At 44.1% G+C, this 11,868-nt stretch overlaps 1 long non-coding RNA gene across 1 annotated transcript; it reads left to right on the top strand.

Annotated features, from left to right (window-relative positions):
- The first annotated feature begins 319 nt into the window (after window positions 1-319).
- Window positions 320-11,122, top strand: LOC145169059 (uncharacterized). Its single transcript, XR_013742268.1, has 2 exons — window positions 320-937; window positions 10,953-11,122. It is a non-coding gene; the product is annotated as an uncharacterized LOC145169059 (long non-coding RNA).
- Window positions 11,123-11,868: the final 746 nt, after the last annotated feature.

The following is an 11,868-nucleotide window of genomic DNA, read 5'->3' as shown; positions in this document are numbered from 1 at the left end:
TTACCCACATAATACATAATGGACAATTGCAGAGACAATAACAAACCAAACTATCATTACGTACTCACCCTTCACGCCTACTTCCAATTTTAAATTCTTTCGACCAATGTTTATTATAAATGGATATATTATACTATTGTTTTTTAATATAAATTACAACAAATACCAAATTAAATAGTTCATAGTTGTAAAAAAGAATCATACTTAAGTACGATAGCTAGTTAGACTTTGATTTAGTAAGTCGCCAAAATAATGTTAAAAATAATTTTTATTTATCCTTGAGGAAAGAGTCGATAATTTTCATTTTAAGAAATATCTGTGGGTCGAAAAGTCGTCGGTATTATGCGCAGTATCTCCGGTCTCCACTCTCAAGCCATATATAATGGAGGCGACGAATGGGAAATGGAAACAAAAATCTTCCAACTCATGGCGGTGCAACAAGGCGGAGAAGTGAAATATTAAGAAAAACGTAAGCTGCTTGCTGGCGGCGATCAAAAATATATAATGGATGTTCAAATGATCGGCGACTTCCCGGAAAGCAATATTATCTTTTCCGATATGAAGATTTTGAACAAGACTATGAACAAGTACCATTGCTTGTACGTAGATCTGCATGCATGTCCAGAAGTGAGTTTGTTCGTAATGTTACAGAAAACCCAGATATCTGGTGCGACACAAGTAGACTTCATTTATTTAGTGTCGCTCCTTTTGATGTCTTTGGAGAAGAGGATCTCAGTGGAATTGATAGGTATGGTGGTGGTGAAACGGTGGCCCAAAGAATGGAGGAGGGTATGGGTAACGGCGGTGGTGGGGTTGGTATCGGTGGCGATGATGGTGATGGTAAAGTTGGAGGTTTCGAGCGAGCAAAATGGTGGAAGAGGTTGTGGGCCTGGTGTAAAAAACTAACAAACAAATACATTAGACGCCGTTCAAAAAGGTAAAAATAATAAAAATTCTTAGATTACGTGCACATGCTGATTTTTTTTATTACGTAGTATTCAGTTAAGTTATCTGCATCATATTGACATATTCATGAAATTGGTTGATATTGGATTATAATTAGACAATGTAATAAATATTTGTAGAAAAATAGCTATTCGTAAAGACTTTCCCAATGACATCATGTTTATACAAAATTATGTTAATTCAGTAAGGATAAATTCTTTGCAATTTGGTTGACTTATTAAAATTCGTTTCTATTTCAAACTGAATTATTTTGGCAACGGTAAAAGGTTAACCTCAGATATAACTATTAAAATTTGTAACACATTTCGTAAATATATATATATATATATATATATATATATATATATATATATATATATTAACTCGTCCCTGGGAAAATATGTTTAAATATTATTTATAATTGTTAACACATTCTTTCTATCACACACACAAACAAAAAAAGAAAAACCTTACTTTTAAGGACGACAAAAGTGGTCGCACTTGAATACTAAAATTAGCTTAGTGATGGCATGTCATCTCAAAAGAGTCGCCCCTATTACTTTGTGTCTAATACTCATAAAAACATAGCTATTAGGGTCGTCACTAAAACAGTTGGTCGTCGCAACCGTTGTTTGCTGACTTTCTAAGGTATAACATTTCGCTCCCTACTGAAAATGGGCAATTAGCTTTGCACCACTGATAGACTACTTAAGATTCAATTCAAAAGGCCCTACTTAGTTTCGCAAGCCAAAGAATTTCCTGCCGCTACCATATAATATTCATCTCTGCCGGTGATAAATAAAGCATCAATGCCCCTTTTGATCTCTCAGAAATTTTATAAAACAGACTTTCTAGAGACCCCCAACGACCAATCCTAGCATGACTTGCTAAGGATCCAATAAGTCCAACATTTGTTCCTTCAGATGTGTGAATTGGGTACACCAATAGGAACCAACAATAAAGGGATATGCTCCATTTTCTTATTTTTAGATAGGAAATGTAGTTCGTTTTCCGTTCTATCCTATTTGATCATTGATATTCGAACATGGCTCTCTTTCCTTTGTTCTAGTTCATGATCTGAACGAATCACACATATACCTTAGTACATGTTCCTCGACGTTGAGGGCATCCCGAAAGCGCGGGGGACCAGCAAAGCCTACTTATTAGGAGGGAACTCTTCGGCACCTTAGAGAAATTCCTTTACCTAGGGGATCAAGTGGTAGTTGATCAATGAACTAATATCTTTCTGTATAGGGCGAAGGGAAGGGCTTGGGCATGGCACGAGGGTTGTTAAGCTCACATCCGTTGTAAGACTTTGTAAGAAATGTTGGATTGTGCCCTCCGAGCAGAAGGTGTCCTCAGGGCTTATTCCACCTGAAACATTTTTCAAATACAAAAGTTCAGTATCTTCCACCGAATTAGTAAATTAGACAGGATTCCTTTGCATAGAATAAAAAGTCGCGGCTCAATCTTCATAAATTTCATCGTAAATGTGAAATACTTATAAAAAATACGGGAGAGATAAAAAAGATGCAGGGTCATTTGTCTGCCTACTACGAGGATCCCGTATCCAGCAACCCAACCTATAAAAGGGCATCCATCAAAGCCCCTTTACTAGATTGGAGCTACGAAGCTTACCTTCTTTTTATTAAAAAGGGAAAGGGCTTTTTCAGCTGGTGCGCAGTAGCGCACTTCCGCTTTCCCTTGACTAGTAGGGGTCCCGTGGTTCCTATGTCGCCGCCTACAGGACATCCACAATAGAGTCAGTGCGCTTAACAAGATCTCCTTCTTTAATAGCAGTATCACTACCAAAGACAACAATCCCTACATTCTCATTCTCAAGATTCGAGGCTATTCCTTTCACACCGCTGGTAAATTCAACCATTTCCCCAGCTTGAATCTCGTTCAACCCATAAACACGTGCAATCCCATCTCCAACTGAGACCACTCGACCATTCTCATCCACTTGAAAATTAGTGTAAAAGTTGCCCGGCTCGCGAGCCGTCCCTCTTGCAGTAGAGTTCCAAACCTCGTCTCGCTCTTGTGACATGCTATTATAACGCCCCGTTCGAGAAGGTTTCAGATCGGGGTGTGTTGCTAGAAGCGTAAGGCTTCTCGCCACCTTTTCGTGGATATCAAGTTCGTCGGAAACGAACTTAGAATAATGGAGTTATGGCACTTTGAAGATATTGACACTTATGACACTTAATGGAAAAGTTGTCAAAGAAAGGCCATGCATGCTTGGGACACGCGTGGGTACGCCCAGCGTAGGCTGGGTTACGCCCAGCGTAATAGAGTAAATGAAACGCGGAGTTCCTCGACGTACGCCCAACGAACTGGATTTACGCTCAGCGTACGTCCAGTGTCCAGAAACCCTAATTTTAGGTCCAGCCACTATATAAGGAACATTATGGTTCCAACCCTAACCTCCATCTCTGCCCTCTTACTCTCAGAAACCCTAAGTAGTCGTTTTCTTCCATGGTTGTGGATATTTGACCTTGGGGAGCTTGGTTTGGCAAAGGAGAGCCTAGGAGAAGAAAGAAGATATTGTCAAGGAAGGAGTTGGGTGGCTGGAGCTCGTAGATCTGGGAAGGCATCATCTTCTGGAGCCCTTTTGAGGTATAAAGCTTTTTGCTTGACATCTATTTTGTGTAGATCTATGTATGGTGAAGTTTTGACACTAATCTTGTCCCAAAAACCCACATCTTGATGCATGATGTGTTTTGGTTAAGATGAGCTGTCCTTTTAGATCATTGGAGAGGTCTTGAGTAAGAAAATGAGGTCCCAATGGCTTTGGTTGTCCCATGTAAGAAGTAGGAAGGTCTTATCGGGTTAAGACCTTGAGTTAAGAGCTTTATGGACGTCCCAAGTAATAAAGTTTGAGACTTTATGAATCATAGGCATGTTTGGTCGATGGATCTGAAGTTTGGGCTTAAGAGCTTAAGCCATTAAGAACTTATGAGGAATTTTAGTCAGCAAGATTACGCCCCGCGTAAATGGATGTACGCCCAGCGTAGTGGGTCAGTGTCCCGTTTCCAGTCCGCGAACATCGTAGTACGCCCAGCGTACCAAGAGGGGTACGCCCAGCGTACTCCCTCTGTCGGGTTTTTGATTTTGGGCCTTAAGTGATTGGGTTGTTTATGGGCTGGTGGGGCTTGGGCCATGACTGAACATTATGGATGGAGTAATTTAGACCCAATAAATAGTATGGACCTTGGATCTAGGCCCATTTGGTGAGGTGGGCCCAATTTAGTAAATTGGGCCAATATTGGGCTTTGCATGAGGATTTGGTTTTGGGTCTTGGCCCTATAAGAGGATGATGGACTTAATGAGTGTTATGGGCCCTTGGCCTAGAAAGTCATGATGGTTTATAATCAGATGATTTTTGCATGTGATAGTTGGAATTCCCGGTGAATCAGTAGTCAGAGATTTGCAGGATTTTGGCAGTTGCAAGGTGAGTTTTCCTCACTATACTCAAGGGTCTAAGGCACCAAGGCCGGCCCTTTGAATTGTTGTTAGAGCTTGTTATATTATGTGATGATATGCTTGCTAGTATCCTGGTGGATAAGATAGTGATATGATAGTATGCCTTTTGTCTAGTATCCTAGAGAGATGGATAGTTGTATGATGGCTAGTTCTGTTGGATCAGCGCCTTGGTAGTTGGGTAGTGATTACTTTTAGACCGGTAGTGGGTCTTGCATTATGTACGCTGGTAGGAGGATACCTGTGGGTTATGTATGTTGAGCAGTGGTAGAGGGTATTCCATCCCGGTAGGATGATAGGGCCCTAGTGTGCTAGTTATGTAGAGTGTTATGTGGTTGCCACATATGTGTGCATGTCTGCTAGAGTAGGTTGGCATTCCAACCCGATGGTTGAGGGGCCTGGGGTATTCTATCCTAAGGGATGATTGGACCCATAGTAGCTATTGTTGTATGTATAGGTGTTTGGGCATTCCAACCCGATGGTTGTCGGCCAAGAGTATTCCATCCCGGTAGGATGATTGGGCTCGCGTTATGTAGGCATTCCAACCCGATGGTTGTGGGCCAGGAGTATTCCATCCCGGTAGGATGATTGGACTCATAGTATGTTGGCATTCCAACGTGATAGTTGAGGGGCCTGGGGTATTCCATCCTAAGGGATGATTGGACCCATAGTAGCTATTGTTGTATGTAAAGGTGTTTGGGCATTCCAACCCGATGGTTGTGGGCCGAGAGTATTCCATCCCGGTAAGATGATTGGGATCGCGTTATGTAGGCATTCCAACCCGATGGTTGAGGGCCGGGGGTATTCCAACCGGAAGGTTGAATGGACCCGTAGTATGTTGTTCTTTGCTGTATATGTATGTTTGTGTGTGTATGGGTACTTTGGGGGAAACTCACTAAGCTTTCGGGCTTACAGTTGTGGTTTATTGTTTCAGGTGCTTCAGCATATCGTGGCAAGGCGAAGGCGTGATCGTACCGCTCCTCATGTTTATGTTTTATGCGTTGTGGTTCTGGGGAAATACTCTGATGTTTAAACTGTTTTGAAAACAAGATGTATGAACGTAATGGCTTTTGAATGAAATAAAATGTTTTAAATTGGTTGAAATTTTTGGTTGTTACAAGTTGGTATCAGAGCCTTGGTTTGAGTGAATTGGAGGAACATTCGTGCGAATCCAGTCTCAAATCAAGGAGAGATTTTCAAAAATAGTTTTCAAATGGTTTTCAAAATAAGTAAAGGAGGACGCAGAGGGTACGATCAGTCGGAGCCAGTAAGTTACCCCAAAATACCATACAAGTTATTTGTTTATGATATATGTTAGAACAGCATGCTAGTACTAGGCAAGGGATCTTCAGAATTGCATGATAGAATTGCCTGATTTGTGATGCCTGTTAGCCTAGGGTTTTCTTGATATGATATATTCAGTATTCCTCTAGAGGTGAGGAGTGAGTGCCTGCTATGTATGTTTGTGCTTAGGTCGTTGTGATGATACTTGAGACAAATATGGGTAGGTGTGGAAGATAGTTGGGCCCGTACTACTGAAAGCACAAGACCCATACGCGTGTCAAGGAAGTCACAACCCCTAGGTCGTTGGTTAGAGGTTATTTCTCGGCGGTGATGCGAGGCATCTGAGGTTCTTGTGGTTTATTGAAGTATGGCAGATGCGAGACGTCTCGAGTCAGGATCCGGTTTGGGATCGGGAGAGGGTGGTCAGGATGGATCAGCACCTCCCGAGGTGATTGGTCAGATGAGTACGGATGAGTTGGATGCTAGGATTCGTGATATCCTGCATGATGAGGTTACTGCTATGTTCCGGGCTGAGTTGTCGGAACTGTTTGGGTCGATCAAGACCGCCATGGTTGAGTATTTTGATGAGCGTTATGCGGCTCTTGCAGAGACAGCGGCCGCGGCAGCCACAACGGCTGTGGCAGCGGCAGGGGGAGGAGCCAGTCGGGGTTTTCAGTATCGGGATTTCGACAATACGAAGCCCCCTACTTTCGATGGAGTTCAGGATCCGATTGTTGCTATGAGGTGGTTGTCAGACGTGGAGGGTTGTTTCTTCACGTGTTCATGTCCTGCGGATCAGAGGGTGAGGTGTGCTCTGAACCTTTTGAGGCTCGGGGCGAAGGATTGGTGGAGGTTGACTACGGGATCTTACTCTGATGCGTAGCGGGCAGCGGTTTCGTGGGATCAGTTCCGGGAGATGTTCAGTACCCGTTATGTTCCACAGGTTGAGAGAGAGAGATTGGCTTAGGAGTTCCTGGAGCTGAAGCAGGATTCAGAGTCGGTGACGGAGATCACCAGGATGTTTACTGAGAGGGCGATGTTTTGCCCGGAGTTTGCTTCGGAGCAAGCTCAGATGTCCCGATATCTGAGTATGCTCAAGAGGGATATTCGGCAGTTTGTGTCCACGCAGAGGTGTAGTACCTTGTTAGAGTTGCAGGAGGCCACCAGGCGGCGCGAGTTGGAGATGGAGCTACAGTTGAGAGAGCAGAGGCAAGCCCCGGTGCAGTCGCAGCCTGCACCGAAGAGGATGAGGCCAGCTGATTATCGACAGGGAGGTCAGAAGAGTCGCACTTACGGGAAGTGCAGCAAGGTGCACGAGGGTAGTTTCCGTTCTTCTTCGGGGTGCCACAGGTGTGGCAAGGAGGGCCACATAGCCAGAGATTGCAGGCAGTCGACTCCATCTACAGTAGTCCGACTTTGTTATCATTGTGATCAGGTGGGCCATATGAAGGCCCAGTGTCCTCTGCTGGCTGCCAGGTCAGTGCAGGCCCCAACGCCATCGACGTTGAGACTTACTGACGGGAGTCAGGGTCAGGTAGAGCCTCCGATGGCTCCAGGGCGTGCTTATCAGCTTGTGACCGAGGCGATCAGGTCTGAGCCAGAGGTGTCAGCCGGTATGTTTTTCTGCTTTATCTTGTTTATGTATGATTGAGTTGTTGTTTCTTGCATAAGATATAAAGTGTTGTATGTGTTAGAGAAGAATTGGTATTGAGAGTTGTTAGAGAGATAGTATCCGATGTGGAATTCGTGAGGAAGGAAGGTTATGGTTCGGGAATTCGGGAACTTTCAGCAGGAACTGAGGTTCCTTGAAGTTCGGTGTATTAGTGGGATTCGATTGAGCAGCGTGTTAACCTCTCCGCCAGTGGATAGGGGTTAGTGCCCTAAGTGGGGGAGAATTGGAAATTCTCGGATGAGTCGCTGGTTGTAGAAGGTTGTCTGACGCGGTTTGAATGTTGGTTATTGGGATGGTGCGATGAGGCGGTTCAGTCATAGTAAGGGCTTTGCAAGTGTCGAGGATCTTTGAACCAGAGGTTGGATGATGCGTAGGCATGTTTTCAGTCTCCTTGGAAGATGAGGGGGATAGTGTCTCTAGATTGGAGGTTTGGACAAAGGAAGGCGAGATAGCAGGTTAGCAGACTCGGGAGCAGTCTGGGTCGATGATGAGGATTGTACAGTCGTAGGTCAAGGACCTAGAGATTATGTTAGGGAAGTATGAGTGGGTTATACTCAAGTGTGGCGAACCGGAGAGTTTGAGGGGGACGCAAGGACAAGGTCCTTGGTTCCGAGTATGGTTTTGGGTTTGAGTTATGTATGTGGAGGTATTCCAATCTAGGGTATTCCATCATGAGGATGACCGGACCCTATGATTGATTGGACCTGATGTGTTTGGTATTCCAACCCGAGGGTTGACTGGGCCAAACATGAGTAGGATGCGCGGGTATTCCATCCTAGGGATGAGCGGACCCGTCGTAGGCATGCCTGGTATTCCAGCCCTAGGCTGATTGGGCCAGGCGTGAGTGTTGGTTTCGGTAAGAGTATCGTGGTATGCTCGTTTGGGAATGAGCTAAAGAGGGAGCAAGTGTGGCCAACAGCAGAGTCTGACTTGTGGTCATGTTTTCAGGTTGGGAATTCAGGTTCCCACGGTGGATAGGTATCTCTTCGAGGAGGAGTGCCAGTGGGGCTGGCCTCCCTTAGTGGTCGTCACGCTTTAGGGGTGTGAATGTGCCTTTTGGAAGTTTGGGTAGCCAGAGTTGGCAATTGGCGATTTCGAGGACGAAATCATATTTAAGTGGGGGAGAATTGTAACGCCCCGTTCTAAGAGTAATTATTTATGGAATTCCCGAGATCAAGAGTAAGGGCATTTCGGTCTTTTTATGGGAAATGGGTTTTATTCGAGAAGGCATCGGGTCGGGGTGTGTTGCTAGAAGCGTAGGGCTTCTCGCCACCTTTTCGTGGATATAAAGTTCGTCGGAAACGGACTTAGAATAATGGAGTTATGGCACTTTGAAGATATTGACACTTATCGCACTTAATGGAAAAGTTGTCAAAGAAAGGCCATGCATGCTTGGGACACGCGTGGGTACGCCCAGCGTAGGCTGGGTTACGCTCAGCATAATAGAGTAAATGAAACTTGGAGTTCCTCGACGTACACCCATCGTACTGGATTTACGCCCAACGTACGTCCAGTGTCCAGAAACCCTAATTTTAGGGCCAGCAACTATATAAGGAACATTATGGTTCCAACCCTAGCCTCCATATCTACCCTCTTACTCTCAAAAACCCTAGGTAGCCGTTTGCTTCCATGGTTGTGGATATTTGACCTTGGGGAGCTTGCTTTGGCAAAGGAGAGCCTAGGAGAAGAAAGAAGAAATTGTCAAGGAAGGAGTTGGGTGGCTGGAGCCCGTAGATCTAGGAAGGCATCATCTTCTGGAGCCCTTTTGAGGTATAAATCTTTTTGCTTGACATCTATTTAGTGTAGATCTATGTATGGTGAAGTTTTGACACCAATCTTGTCCCAAAAACCCACATCTTGATGCATGACGTGTTTTGGTTAAGATGAGCTGTCCTTTCAGACCATTGGAGAGGTCTTGAGTAAGAAAAATGATGTCCCAATGGCTTTGGTTGTCCCATGTAAGAAGTAGGAAGGTCTTATTGGGTTAAGACCTTGAGTTAAGAGCTTTATGGACGTCCCAAGTAATAAAGTTTGAGACTTTATGAATCCTAGGCATGTTTGGTCGATGGATCTGAAGTTTGGGCTTAAGAGCTTAAGCCATTAAGAACTTATGAGGAATTTTAGTCAGCAAGATTCGCCCCGCGTAAATGGATGTACGCCCAGCATAGTAGGTCAGTGTCCCGTTTCCAGTCCGCGAACATCGTAGTACGCCCAACGTACCAAGAGGGGTACGCCCAGCGTACTCCCTCTGTCGGGTTTTTGATTTTGGGCCTTAAGTGATTGGGCTGTTTATGGGCTGGTGGGGCTTGGGCCGTGACTGAACATTATGGATGGAGTAATTTAGACCCAATAATTATTATGGACCTTGGATCTAGGCCCATTTGGTGAAGTGGGCCCAATTTAGTAAATTGGGCCAATATTGGGCTTTGCATGAGGATTTGGTTTTGGGTCTTGGCCCAATAAGAGGATGATGGACTTAATGAGTGTTGTGGGCCCTTGGCCTAGAAAGTCATGATGGTTTATAATGAGATTATTTTTGCATGTGATAGTTGGGATTCCCGGTGAATCAGCAATCAGAGATTTGCAGGATTTCGGCAGTTGCAAGGTGAGTTTTCCTCACTGTACTCAAGGGTCTAAGGCACCAAGGCCGACCCTTTGAATTGTTGTTAGAGCTTGTTATATTATGTGATGATATGCTTGCTAGTATCCTAGTGGATAAGATAGTGATATGAGAGTATGCCTTTTGTCTAGTATCCTAGAGAGATGGATAATTGTATGATGGCTAGTTCTGTTGGATCAGCGCCCTAGTAGTTGGCTAGTGATTATTTTTAGACCAGTAGTGGGTCTTGAATTATGTACGCTGGTAGGAGGATACCTGCGGGTTATGTATGTTGAGCAGTGGTAGAGGGTATTCCATCCCGGTAGGATGATAGGGCCCTAGTGTGCTAGTTCTGTAGAGTGTTATGTGGTTGCCTAATATGTGTGCATGTCTGCTAGAGTAGGTTGGCATTCCAACCCGATGGTTGAGGGGCCTGGGGTATTCCATCCTAAGGGATAATTGGACCCATAGTAGCTATTGTTGTATGTATAGGTGTTTGGGCATTCCAACCCGATGGTTGTGGGCCGAGAGTATTCCATCCCGGTAGGATGATTGGGCTCGCGTTATGTAGGCATTCCAACCTGATGGTTGTCGGCCAGGAGTATTCCATCCCGGTAGGATGATTGGACTCATAGTATGTTGGCATTCCAACCCGATGGTTGAGGGGCATGGGGTATTCCATCCTAAGGGATGATTGGACCCATAGTAGCTATTGTTGTATGTATAGGTGTTTGGGCATTCCAACCCGATGGTTGTGGGACGAGAGTATTCCATCCCGGTAGGATGATTGGGCTCGCGTTATGTAGGCATTCCAACCCGATGGTTGAGGGCCGGGGGTATTCCAACCGAAAGGTTGAATGGACCCGTAGTATGTTGTTCTTTGTTTTATGTGTATGTTTGTGTGTGTATGGGTACTTTGGTGGAAACTCACTAAGCTTTCGGGCTTACAGTTGTGGTTTATTGTTTCAGGTGCTTCAGGAGATCGTGGCAAGGCGAAGGCGTGATCGTACCACTCCTCATGTTTATGTTTTATGCGTTATGGTTCTGGGGAAATACTCTTATGTTTAAACTGTTTTGAAAACAAGATGTATGAACGTAATGGCTTTTGAATGAAATAAAATGTTTTAAATTGGTTGAAATTTTTGGTTGTTACAGCTATGTTTCCCCTCTCTATTCCCAAGTAAAGGGTGAGTCCCATGCGTCAGTTTGTGGATCATGGTCTCACACACTAATCCCTACAGGTGCGAACCATTTCTTCTCGATCGCAGATCTGGAGAAGCTTCCGGTGGGGACTGCTCCGCCGAGATTGGAACGAGGCAAACCGCTGCTTATCACAACCTCTGGTGCCGGTGGAGGTTTGACCTCGGTGCCGATGAGGATGAACTATGTGAGGATTAAGGTGTTGGACGTTAATGGCGGCGTCACTATTACCATTCTAATATATATACCGGCCAAAGTTTTTCAGGCCAAGGTTGCCGGAAACCGGTCATCAGATACGAGTATGTCATCGTAAATGCACGTCGCCGCTAATGCTTTTTTATTTTTGTTAAATATAAATATTATATTTTATATAATGTATATTATAAAAAATGCATAAACTATATATCAAAATGCAGAAATACAAATCTACAAATATGCATTACATAAACGATCAAATAACATAAAACAAAATATATTACATTAAACAAAACATACTACTCGTCTCCCCGTTGTCGTTGCTCCCATTGTTTTTATTGATGTTGGCTTAGCTATTAAACAAACGAATAACATCGCCAATTGTCGTTACAAACACCGAGTTTTGTAGAAAAACATTAGTATTCACGTCCTACAAAAAGTAAGTATATACGTTTAATAACAGACTAAGGAAAAACAAATTATTACTTAA

This window comes from Lactuca virosa, chromosome 4 (genome assembly GCF_052849685.1).
Source record: "Lactuca virosa cultivar CGN04683 chromosome 4, Lactuca_virosa_CGN04683_v6, whole genome shotgun sequence".
Taxonomy (NCBI): domain Eukaryota; kingdom Viridiplantae; phylum Streptophyta; class Magnoliopsida; order Asterales; family Asteraceae; genus Lactuca; species Lactuca virosa.
This window is presented reverse-complemented; position numbering and strand designations above follow the sequence as displayed.